Source organism: Halichoerus grypus, chromosome 8 (assembly GCF_964656455.1).
Source record: "Halichoerus grypus chromosome 8, mHalGry1.hap1.1, whole genome shotgun sequence".
Taxonomy (NCBI): Eukaryota; Metazoa; Chordata; class Mammalia; order Carnivora; family Phocidae; genus Halichoerus; species Halichoerus grypus.
The window spans coordinates 110,400,576-110,413,674 of NC_135719.1; the positions used below are offsets into that span (position 1 = coordinate 110,400,576).

Consider the following 13,099-nt stretch of genomic DNA (forward strand, 5'->3'; position numbering starts at 1 on the left):
AAATTCACATTTAGCTGGGCGTTCTCTATTGTATCTGATACCTCTGCCTGAACCACAAGCAAGAGAGCAGGAGCGGTTCCCAATAGAAGGGAGGGTTGTGGGCTAACAAGAATAATACTTGCTGAGGACAGCATTCAGCTCAGCTCCTGTTGGTTTCATACCTGAGCCCGAAAGGCTAGGTGTCAGTCCCAAATTCCAGAGGAAAATGCTGAGTTCCAGTTTCCATTGCCCCATTTTCAGGGTCACACCCTTCACTTGTGAGGTAACATAGCCCTTGATGCTCCACATTGATTACGTCTGTCCCCACTGACTTCTATGTTCAAAAGCTATTGAAATTCTCCTTAAAATTTAAGTTCGTTTCTCTAGTGGAATGAATATTAATGAATCCAACCTAATCACAATACTTATGCCATTTATACATTTGGGTTTGTTATGTTGAAAGTTCACTATGAAGGCTAGTTATTTATTTATTTATTTTTACAAACTAAGATATACTTTTTGAAAATGTTGAACAATTTTTCCCCCCAAAGGCTTATACAGTCTAATCCAGTTGCAGAATTAATCTATTTAATTGAAAAATATTTAAGGGAACTCTAGCCAATGGCTCAGATAATGCAAACAATATCAAATAGAATTAAATTATTGTACAAAAGGAAAATTTGGATGGCCCCCTGCAATATGTTGAAATGTAATTTACTCTTGAAAACCAGGCTCAAGCATTTTGACCTGAAGGTGTATTTAAAAATGAAGATAAAAAATGTCTCTTTCTTCCTCTCTCAATCTTCTGGCAGTCCTTTTGCCTTCCCTTGGATTCTCATCCTCATGTAAAACATGATAATAATGTAGGAAAAAAGTCTGGGACAGCACTGTCCAACTGAAATAAAAGAAAGCCAAATAATAAATTTAAAATTTTCCAGTAGTCACGTTTAAAAAAGTAAAAGGAAACAGATGAAAGTAATTTTAACAGTATATTTTATTTAACCTAATGTATTTAAATTTTTGTCATTTTAACATGTAATCACCATAAAATTATTGAGGACATATTTTATATTCTTTTCATATTTATAATGCACCTCAATTTGGCCACTAATTTAATTGGGAATATTTGATCTGTATTTAGCTTTCACAAAATTTATAGTTGAAAGAGTAGATTCATATATCCAAGTTGTTCCAAAAATACTTAATAATTTTCTAATACCTGGCATGCCTGGGTGGCTCAGACCGTTAAGCGTCTCAGTGTCCTGGGATCGAGTCCCACGTCAGGCTCCCTGCTCAGCGGGGAGCCTGCTTCTCCCTCTGCCCCTGCCACTCCTCCTGCTTGTGCTCTCTTTCTCTATCTCTCTGACCAATAAATAAATAAAATCTTTAAAAAAAAATAATTTTCTAATACCTGAATTGAGTTTCATTTCAGATGTATCAGTCAGGGTCCACTTAGGAGACAAACCACATCAGTCTTTGAACAGGGAGAATTTAATTCAAAGAATTGTTAGCTATACAAAATTATTAATTTGGTAATTAAACAGGCTAAGCGTGAGAGAGAAAGAGTGAGAACTATATGCTCTCGTGGACATAGCAGCTGCAGGAAGCAGTGACCACGACCAGACCTGGGGAAACAAAAGGAAGAGATTGGAATTAATAAAGCTTAGGAACTTAAAATTGGGGCCTTATGGAGATAAAACTCAGCCCTTAGAGAAAGAAGCAGTGCTTACGTCGTGTGGTGTCAGCATTTGGAGAATTTCAAATTAGTGGTAGTAAAACTTTTGTATACATTTCCAAACATTGTAAGACCAGAGTCAGTACATTTTTACATGGCTGCTGAAAGAAGTCTAAACTTATTTTATCCTAGACATAAATTAAAAGCATTAAGCTGTTGAAGAGGTGGACTGGAAAGGTTATTAAAATTTTCATGGTAGGAAGAGAAAACCCCCCAAATCGACTTCTTGGATTTTAGTCATTGACAAATGATCACCTCTTCCAGGGATTAGCAAACTATGGGGTGGGGGGCAAATCCGGTCTGCTCCCTGTTTTTATAAATAAAGTTTTATTGGAACACAGCCATGCTCATTTATTTATGTATTGTCTATGGCTGCTTTTCCAGCACAATGACAGAGTTCAGTAGTTGCAAAAAAGATCATATGGCCCTACAAAGCCTAAAGTATATACTGTTTTGCTCTTTATTGAAAACTTTCCAGAACCCCAATCTAAATCTTTGCTGAAATAAATGTTCACTTAAACATGATACTAGTAACAAAGCATTTCCTAATATACCAGACAATAGGGTCCCTAGAGTGCACAATCCAACACCTGTTTCTTCATGTTGGCTTGCTTTAAGCTTTCCCAAAATCTTAGGAACCACATAAGGTCTGCAAACTTATGAATTAAAATTAGCCTGGCTACTGGCATTATCTCCTCTGGATTTCTAAATTCTACTGTACATATTTTTTCATGGAATATAATCTAAAGACTAGAGTATATCCATATATTTCTTTAAATATTAAATTCCCTCAAAATAGAAAGACTAGTCAATCAGCACAAGAAACAGAAATAAAAAACTCAATAAACACATTATGGGGTAAAATATATCTTATTCATTGTCAAAGTCAATTGCAGTGCAAAATTATATTTAATTTTCTATTCATTACATTAAAATTGCACAAAGTCTGAGAGATTCTTTCCAAATAACTTTTAATAATATAATTTTTTTCAGCAATGGGAAAACCAGTATTTTTATAGCTATTTTAAAGCTCTAAGATAAAAAAAATTTTTTTTCAATATTCCATTTAAGCTCTCATGTAGAAAGCTAATATGTTTAATTTTAGGTTCTTAGGCAAAATCTGCAACTCCTAAAGAGAAAACAAAATCTAGACTGCGCTCCTGGACTTTTTAATAATGTTCTTCTTATTACCCTGCATTACGTGGGCAATCCATTTCTTTATCTAGAGTCATAGCCAGATACACTAAATGAACAAGAAGGCAAATGACCACCAGTGTTATTCAGAGCATAAACGAGTTCTGAAATTTGGGCATAGTCCCTTTAATAAAAAGCTTACCATTGTGGGAACTTGATAATAAAACTTCCTCTTCCTCCCCCTCCTTCCCCTCCTTCCCCTCCTTCCCCTCCTTCTCCTGGCTTATTTCACTTAGTTCATCCATGTTGTAACATATGTCAGAATTTCCTTCCTTCTGAGGTTGAGTAATAGTTCATTGTTACAGTTGCAATTTAAAAAAAAAGTCACTTTTAGAAGTAGCAAGATACACGAAAGGATAAGTAAGGACATAGAGAAATTAAATAATATAAGCAATAAAGCAGACTAATAAAATTACATTACATTGGTATCCTACCAATACAGAGTGTGCATTTTTTATGACTATAAAATGTGCAAAAATTTGAGATATATTTGACTAGAAAAAGATCCTTAAAACTCGGGTAGAGTACTCACAAGAAAATGACAAATAAATAACAAACTAATGACTAAAATCATCTTAATATTTTGGAAGTTAAGAAACACTTTCCTAAATAACCTCTGAGTCAAAGAAATGTAAAAATGACATTACATGCTATCTAGAAAGCATGAAAAAAAATAATTCACATGAAATACTTTATATTAAAACAGCTTAATTGTATTCAGAGAAAAATGCACAGCCTCAAATTCCTTCATGTTTGAAGAAAATTGAAAATAAAGTAATTTAAACTCATTGTTATGGCCTGAATTAAATCCACCCAAAATTCATATGTTACAGTCCTAACCACGGTTCTTCAGAATGTGACTATATTTGGAGATAGCCTCTTTAGAGAGGTAATTAGGATACACTGAGGTCCTATGGGTGGGTTCTAATCCAATATAACTGGTGTCCTTATAAGCAGAAGAAAATTGGACATACAAAGAGACTCAAGGGAGCCATGCACCTGGAAAAAGACCACATGAGGCCTTGGAGAAAAGCCAAGGAGAGAGGCCTCAGAAGAAATCAAACCTGCCAACACCTTGACCTTGGACTTCAAGTCTCCAGAACTGAGAAAGTAAGAAAGTACATTCCTGCTGGTTAAGCCACCCACTCTATGGTATTTTGTTATACCAGCCCTGGCAAATTAATATATTCATCTGAAAACTAGTAAAAGAAAAATAAAACAGGGGCGCCTGGGTGGCTCAGTTGGTTAAGTGGCTGCCTTCGGCTCAGGTCATGATCCCAGGGTCCTGGGATCGAGCCCCACATCAGGCTCCCTGCTCGGCGGGGAGCCTACTTCTCCCTCTCCCTCTGCCTGCCTCTCTGCCTACTTGTTCTCTCTATCTCTCTGTCAAATAAATAAATAAAATCTTTAAAAAGAAAAAAAAAGAAAACAAATCAAAGGAAGTATGCAGTAGGTATTAAAAAAGACAAGACATAAAATTGATAAACTAGAAAACACAAAAAAGAAGGAAAAAAGAAAAAAATGATGTTATGAAAACAGCAATAATATCAATAAATTAATACTGGAATAAAAAAATGATATAGAGCAGAAATATGTAAGATTAAGAATAAATTCATAATCACAAATATAAAAGAGATGAAAATAATTATACAAATGTACATTGGGAAACCCTATGACGACAGTTTGATAACCTGGAAGAAATGGATGATTTACCAACAAAATAAATTATAAAACTAACCCAAGAAGAAATGAAAAACTTGAAAAGAATAATCACCATAAGATTACAAAGGTGATTGAAGATCTACTAGTTCTTTTTTAAAAAAACCATCAGGGGGCGCCTGGGTGGCTCAGATGGTTAAGCCTCTGCCTTTGGCTCAGGTCACAATCCCAGAGTCCTGGGATCGAGGGCCGCATCGGGCTCCCTGCTCAGCGGGGAGCCTGCTTCTCCCTCTGCCGCTGCCTCTCTCTATCTCTCTCTCTGACTCTCATGAATAAATAAAACATTAAAAAAAATTTAAAAAACCATCAGATGATTTTACAGCTGAAGCTCTATCATTTAAAAAAAATTCACATGATTTCATAGCTGAGTTCAACCTAATCTTTAAAACTATATCATTTTCACTATTCTAGATCATAATAAAAGGTAAAAATCCCCCCAATTTGTTTCATGATGCTAATATAACTTTCATTCTAAAGCTTGATAAAGACGGACCTATCTGTTTGAGAAAACTGAGGCCCTCAGATTAACCTTACCATCACAAAAAGGGGGACAAGTAGATACTAAGTATCTCGTGATGTTAATTAAATATACCACCCCAAAATAATCTTGCCTAGGAAGGAAGGAAGGGAGGGACAGAGGGAGGGAGGAAGGAAGGAAGGTAGGAAGGAGAGGGAGGGAGGGAGGGAGAAAGGAAAGGATGAACCTAATTCCAATTGAGTTTATAGACTTACTTCTTTACAGAAGCTACAGCGGGATAGAAGAATAAGCAGAACAATGCCAGGAAGAATTCTAATAGCCAAATCCAGAATGTGGGAAAATCAACAAGTTAAATGATCTGGTCTTTTCAAAATTTAAATGGTAAGAATAAAAGAGGAAGGGATGCATTATGGATGCAAAAAAAAATGAGAAATAAAACAACGAAGTATGACGTATGGTCATTTTTGGATCCTGATTTGAACAAATAATAAAAAGACATTTTTTCGATCAGTCAGGGGAACTTGATTATGGGTCGTGTGACCTGACACCAAAGAATTTTTGTTAATTTTGTTCGTTGTAGCAATGGTATGTGACATTTAAAGTATCCTTATCTGTTAGATGTGAATACTGAAGTATTTGTAACATTACATAATGTCTGTACTCCAGAATGTAGGGTGCCTGGCAGTTGGTAAAGCATGCAACTCTTCATCACGGGGTTGTGAGTTCGAGCCCCACATTAAGTGTAGAGATTACTTAAAAATAAATAAATAAATAAACACTCCAGGAAGAAAAAAAAAGCATCTGTGTGTGGTGGAGGAAGCTATATTGATGAAATAAAATTGACGAAATTACTGAAGCTCAGTGATGACTGCGCTGGAGTTCATAGACTGTCCTCTCCACTTTTGTGTATATTTGAAAATATCTGTAATTAAAATTAAAAAATAGATCTTTAAAAGTCAGACTTTCAGCAGAAGAAAGAAATGTTTCTGCTTATAGTTTTGGTACAAAAAGACATTGCCCGAGTTTGCCAATGTGAACATTTATCATTACTTAGAAATTTAGAGCTTATATCTCTGGCTGGCACAATCAGATATTTGGGAATTCCTAGTTTAACCTGCATATTTTTATACATATTTTTCAAAAAAGACAAAGAAAATCATAGAGTAAAAACAGATTTGGCTCAGTAGGGGGAGCATGCGACTCTTGGTTGTGAGTTCAAGCCCATTGCTGGGTGTAGAGATTACTTAAATAAATAAAACTTAAAAAAACAAACAGATATGGGAAAGATGTGGGAATAAATATGTCTGAAAAGCCAAAAAGGAAAACAACAGCCTCTTAAGACACAGCCCAAGTCTGCTGTAAAGTATTGCATAAGAATGACTGAGACCTTCAGCTTCCCTAAGAAGAAATAAAGGTCATCCAACTACCTGCATGCCTAAAGGGCAGTTTAGCAGGAAAGAAGGAATCGTAGTTTTAAGGATACATTCTCTCCAGTATACTAAATCCTACAAAGAGATGTCCTTAGTTACCTCTGAGTTGGGAAACTATAAACTCGAACCTGACATTTGTTAGGCAGGGCTAGCTCGTCACACTTGCTCTGCACCCGTCCTGCCCACTAGAGTATAAGTGTCCTGAGGGTAGGGACCGTGCTTGCAGTCACTACCTAATCCCACCCCGTCTACAGTGCCCGGAGCACGGAAAGCGCTCAGTGAATGTTATTGAACTGATTCAACACCTTTCTGTTATAAAATTACTTCTCGATCTCCTCTAACATATTCTATATGATAAAAGTTTGTTTTCATTGAGATAAAGGCTTTAGTTCCCCTGCAGCTTAAATACTAAAATCCCCATAACCATTTTTTTGTCATTATGGGATTGCATGGACTTGAAAGACATTTATAATGCCAAATAATGCTCTAGGAAGTTAGCCAAGAACTCCACCATCACCTAGGAGTTTCGAAACCTTGAGAACTTTTCTCCTGGTATGTTTAAGAGTATTCAAGCTCAGTCTGCACTGGGAACTGGCCCATGTTGACATTTTTTTGTCTTTCCCCACCTCCCCCCTAAGTAACACTGCAGTTTCTTTTCAGGGTCATCCGCGATTCCAGCAGCCTTTTTGGTGTGCGGAAGATAGCCCTCCATGCTTCCCTCCGCTCTTGCGGCTCTAATAAGAGACAATCCCCACAGCACAGTACAGTTTCTCAGCAGGATAAAAGCTAGTTTCTATAAGGTAAGATTTCTCTCTTGAGAAAGTCTAGTTTGTAACTCTGGCACTATCAAATTTCCAGGTCATCTTTGCTTGCTGGGAAAAAGAATCCTTATGAAGAGAAGTTGCTCCCTGGAGGGAGAAGAAGGCAACGATCTCCCCCCGCCCCGCCCCCAAACTGACCCCGTGTCCTGGAAGGATGGCCACAATGGGCCACGTGGAGGCCGCCGAGCTGTTGGGCAGAGGAGGTCTGGGTGACCACAGAAGGGAAGATCCCTTAAATGGAACGACTCCCATGGCCTTCTGTAAAGTGCTCGCAGCCTGACCAACACAGTCATCAACCATGCTCTGATCATTTTCAAGTTGTTCAAGTGGCTCAGCGGATTAATAGGATATTGCGCTGGCTTTCTCAAATGCACACACATAGAATCATTTAATGCCATTTTCAAGGGCAAAAAGAGAAGCGATCTGATAGCCCTGCAAGTGAGCAGAGAATTACAACGTACGACGGAGCCCCCATCACCACTACCAAACAGGGAGAGAGAGTACTGCGTGGGAGAACACAAGCTTTCCCATTGCACCCGCCTTGCCCTCTCTCCGTTGAAACTCCTGGCCAGCTCATTTCTACTTTACTGGGACCCCACCTCAGAGCTGCTGGGGGGAGGTCCATCCATTTCCCTCTAACACGAACCCCAAAGTACACATACCTGCTCATCTCACTGCATTTCTAGTTTCACCCCAGGCAGAATACCACAAGGCAACTTCATTGTGACCTTTGGAGTTTACCTCGATTTTTCAAGACTCTAGATGGACCTAGTAAAGGGGGGAAAGGAATCACTCGATGGAGAGTTGCACCCTGGGTAGCTGATTCAGGTTGAGGTTTGCAACATCATTATTTGGTTATATTTACCGAATGTCTTACCTGCTCTATTATCTGTTTTTTCAGATGTGAGCTGTTTTTGACTTTTAATTGCTCTTATTTACCAAATGTCTTATTCATTACACTATCTGGTTTTTCAGATGCGCCTTCTTTTTTATTTCACTGTGAAGAGAGTCTAGTCTAACAAAATTGGTAACTTGCTCAGTAATTCCAAGAACTGTCGTGCACCCTGAACAGGTTGAGCTGACAAATTCCGTAGCAGTGACTGGCATTTCTTTGTCTTAATCCTTATGATCAATGCTTTTCATAAGAACTAAAGAATTTGCCTTCAAAAGGAAATTTTAAATACTGACAACTTATTTGATAAGGATCAAATATTTTGTTGCATCAAATGCCTTCATTATTCAAAGGGACTATTTCAGTGTCCTCCCATTATCTTCTAAAAACAAACAAGAAAACAAGTAAACCTTTGGAATCTTTTTTAATTTAAAGAAGTTATATTAATGCTTAAATTTCTGAAAATGCCCATGTAGACAGATATATCCTGATAATGTCTATGGGAGGAGGTAACAATGGAAAACCTTCCCAAAAAAGTGTTAAGTCCATGATAGATTGAATGAATATAATATACTTTATAATATTTTGGATGTTTACATTTTGTCATTCTTTTTTTTTTTTTCACTCAAATGCTGGGCAGAAAAATATTTTGGCTTCTTTACTCTCTTCTACGAAAGTCTATGTTGCTTTACTGTGGCCAAGCACAGAATTCATTAGAATTCTGTAATAATATCATTCACTGTATAGATTCAGATATGCTATGGGACAAATCACATCCAACAAAAAGTCATAACTGCATAGAGAAAAAACCTTACATAGCAGAACATATGCCTACCTACTTGATTTCCTTTTAAGGATTTTACTTTCTTTGTGCACTATTCTGTCTTTGGCCAACTATGTTATCATTTGAGTTTTATTTTTTATTTTTTTTAAGATTTTATTTATTTATTTGACAGAGAGAGACACAGCAAGAGAGGAAACACAAGCGGGGGCAGTGGGAGGGGGAGAAGCAGCCTCCCTGCGGAGCAGAGAGCCTGACATGGGACTCCATCCCAGGACCCTGGGATCATGACCTGAGCCGAAGGCAGATGCTTAACAACTGAGCCACCCAGGCACCCCAATCATTTGAGTTTTAATTAGTACTCATAAACTCTCTCTCTCTCTCTCTATATATATATAAAATACATATATATAAAATACATATATATAAAATGAATTTATAGGATTTTAGCCACTTTTCATGAACTCTCAGCTGTTAGCTCCATGAATTCAATTACCAAAAATTTATTTTAGATGTCTTAGTCTCAAAGCTATTTACGAACTAATTGTTCTTGCAGCTACACTCATTAAGAAATAGCTTCATAAAAGCAGTCTAACCAGGTGAAGGTCCATGTGGTTATGTAACAGATGGATCAAGCTATTCTAAGTTTAAAATTTTTTCTTTTTAAGGCTTTAGATCACACAGGAGGCCTCACAGAAAGACCAAAAATCGACATACCTTTACATGTTCACGGTTAACTTGCTTCAACACGTATTCACTTAGGCTAGGCCCTGGGGTTCAAAGATGAATACCACATGGTTCCTCTTCAAGCAGCTAACGATCTGAGAAGAAATTGGTAAATAAGACAGCCAACTGTGATAACTCTAAAATTATCACTATGAATGAAAGGCTCTGAGCAAATTATCAATTCCTCTTGGAGAATGTGTGGAAAGGTCATAGATTCACTTTGTTGGCTGCTTCCAAATATTCAGTTTTTCCTTTGGGTGGGATTGTAAGGGATTGTTCCCCACTTTGGTGCTAGGGATGAGCCTTCACAAGTATGACCCACTCCAAGAGCCCGTTCAGGTGATTAGGTCAAAAATGGACTCTTATTTTCATTGGCTGTAAGGACCTGTTCAAGGAACCTAAACTGATCCTCTCAGAAGGAAACCTAGGACTTTTGTTTGAAAATTCCACCTTTCCTTCCATTTTCTTTCTATCTTGAGTCTCCTTTGTTCTTCCCTTCTTCTCTCAGACCTCTTGGTTTTGAAGGCCCTGTGGCTCCATTTGGTCTTCTCTTCTCTACCTACTTTGGCCTCCTTGGTGATTCATCCAATTGTATGGCTTTAAATATTATCTGTATGCCAACAATTCTGAAATGTATCTTGCTAGTCTAGACTTCTCTCCCAAATGTAGACTCAGATCCCTCTGCCTGCTCAACATCTTCACCTGGGTGTCCGACAGACTTATAAAATTCCACACGTCCAAAACCTAAGCCTGGATCCTCCTCCCCAAACCTGCCTAGGCCAAAAATCTTGAAGACATTCTTGACTCTTCCATCGTCTCTCACATCCTATCTGTCAGGAAATCCTGTTAGCCCTACATTCAGACTCTTTCCAGAATCCCACCATGTCTCATCACTTCCCCTGCTACCACCCTGGTCCAGCCGTATTATCTCTTGCCTGCATTATTTTAATAGACTCTTAAAAGTTCAGCATGGACTTCAGGCATAGTTTGATCAGGGCTTTGGATCCAATTCTCTCAGGTCTTTCCCTTTGTGACTCTTTGAGTCTACTAACTGGTTTCCTAGATTCCATTCTCACTCCCTTACAGTCTACTTTCAACACAGCAGCCACAGAGATCCTCTTAAACGAGTTGGATCATTTACTCTTTGACTCAAAGCCCTGCAGATAAAAAACCAAAGCCCTCTGTTACTCTGTTACTTCCATGATCTAATATGCAACTGCTGATCCCTTACTCACTCCACTCCAGCTATCCTGGCCTCCTAATGCTGTTTAAACATGCTGGGAATATTCCTGCTCAGGACCTTTGTGCTGGTTGTTTCTTCTGCCCAGAACACTCTTCCTTAAGCCATCCACATGTCTCTTACAACCTCGTGTCTTTTGCGCAAATGCCATTTTCTTGATGAAGGCTCCCTGAACACCTACATAAACTACAACCCACCCCTTCCTGCACTCCCAATCCTCCTCAGCCCGCACTATGTTTTTCTTTCTCCATAGGCTTCATCATCATTTAACATACTATATGACTTATATACGTGTAAAATTTATGTATATAAAATATAAATAAATATATAAATATAAAAAATATATATACATTTAAAAAAATATGTATCTTCTCCCATTTGAACGTATGCTCCACAGGGGCAGGGATCTTTAATTAGTTTTGCTTACTCTTGTATCCCAAGAACAGAGAAAGTTCCTGGAATGCTGTAGGTGCCCAATAAATATATTTTAAAAATCTATTTATTTATTTTAGAGAGAGACAAAGAGAGAGAACAAGCACGCAAGTGGGGGGAAGGGCAGAGGGAGAGAGAAAGAGAGAATTCTCAAGCAGACTCCTCGATGAGCACAGAGCCCGATGCGGGGCTCAATCCCAGGACCCCGAGATCATGACCTCAGCCGAAATCAGGAGTCTGAGAGTCAACCGACTGAGCTACCCAGGCACTCCTGCCCAATACATATTTTTAAATAAATAAAATAGGGAAGTCATAAAAGGAAAGAACTGAGAGAATTGGATCCAAAGCCCTGATCAAACTATGCCTGAAGTCCATACTGAACTTCTTCCAGTAGCCTTTAGGCCACTACTAGATTTTACTTTTTAAGCCAGTTTGAGTTCACTTTTCTGTTACTTACCCACAAGAGCAGCTTGAGAAATACAGAAGGGAAGAGAAACTTCAGAGACCTCATATGAGGAGGGCCTTACAGGTGAATAGGATTGGGTGGCTCAGTTGGTGGAGCATACAGCTCTTGATCTTGGCTTTGTGAATTCAAGCCCCACATTGGATGTAGAGATTACTTAAAAAAAAATTAAATAAAAAAAAAAAGGTGAATAGGATCTTACACTCCTTCACAGCCATGACCCTTGACAGAGTGGTCTGCATACCTTGCACAGTTTGTCTGCATTTCCTCATCAACGCTAAGCAGGCTTCCACACCCAGCACTGCAGCGAAACTGTGGTCAGTCAGGCCACCGGGGATCTTCTGATTGGACCTTTATTTGTTCAACTCTTATCTTGTTTATCTTCTCTGTAGAATTTCTCTCTGTTAAGTTTGTCTCTGCAGAGTTGGCCCCGTGCACCTCTCTCCCATACCTTTTATTATACTACTTTCTCCTGGATTCCCCACTTTCTTTCTGGAAACTGCTTTACCGCTCCATGATGGAGGCTGGGCATCTCATAAAAGTTGGTGTTCTCCAGGGCTGTATTTATGGACAATATTACCTCTTATTCTGCAGTCTCCCTGTGAGCGATCTCACCCAGTCCCATGACTTCTATAATTTGTAGGTGATATGCTGTGCATTCCCAAATTTCTGGATCCACCTTAGACCTTGGAATACCACACACACACTTCCACAGCCTAGCAGACAGTACCTCTTAGATCTCCTACAGAAATCGCAAGCTCAGTGAATGGAATTCATTGATTCTGTAGTAAAATCCTACTCCTGTATTCCCTATTTGAATAGTTCCACTTGACTCCTTCTTTGCTACACCCTCCCCCCCCAAACTTCCAGTTGATTCGCCAGTCATTCTTCCCTTAGATAAAAGCAGCAGCTTCCCACCTGTGCTCCCAAACTCAAGGGCCATTCTCTGCCTCTCCCCTCCGCAATCGTCAATCCTTTCTCTAACTGGTGTTCATTACTGGGGACAGCACCCCACCTAGGGGGCATTTGGGAAAGGTGACCCAGGAGGGGGTTACTTTTTGTTATCTTGAAGACTGTGAGGCAGTGCAAGCATTTCCTTGCCAGGGTCCGGGGAAGCTAGACAGGCTGCAGTACCTGGGGCGGCCACATGTCCCTCGAACGTCTTGCCACACAGTCAAGATTGTGCTGCCAAACCCATTGCCCGTCGAA

The 13,099-nt window shown here is 38.8% G+C and overlaps 1 long non-coding RNA gene across 1 annotated transcript; it reads right to left on the reverse strand.

The window, feature by feature from the left end:
* Window positions 1-1,474: 1,474 nt before the first annotated feature.
* Window positions 1,475-12,147, reverse strand: LOC144382783 (uncharacterized). The gene is made up of 4 exons (XR_013450184.1): window positions 11,885-12,147; window positions 9,747-9,850; window positions 8,019-8,124; window positions 1,475-1,604 (listed from the first exon to the last, which is right to left on the reverse strand). It is a non-coding gene; the product is annotated as an uncharacterized LOC144382783 (long non-coding RNA).
* Between the last annotated feature and the right edge of the window lie 952 nt (window positions 12,148-13,099).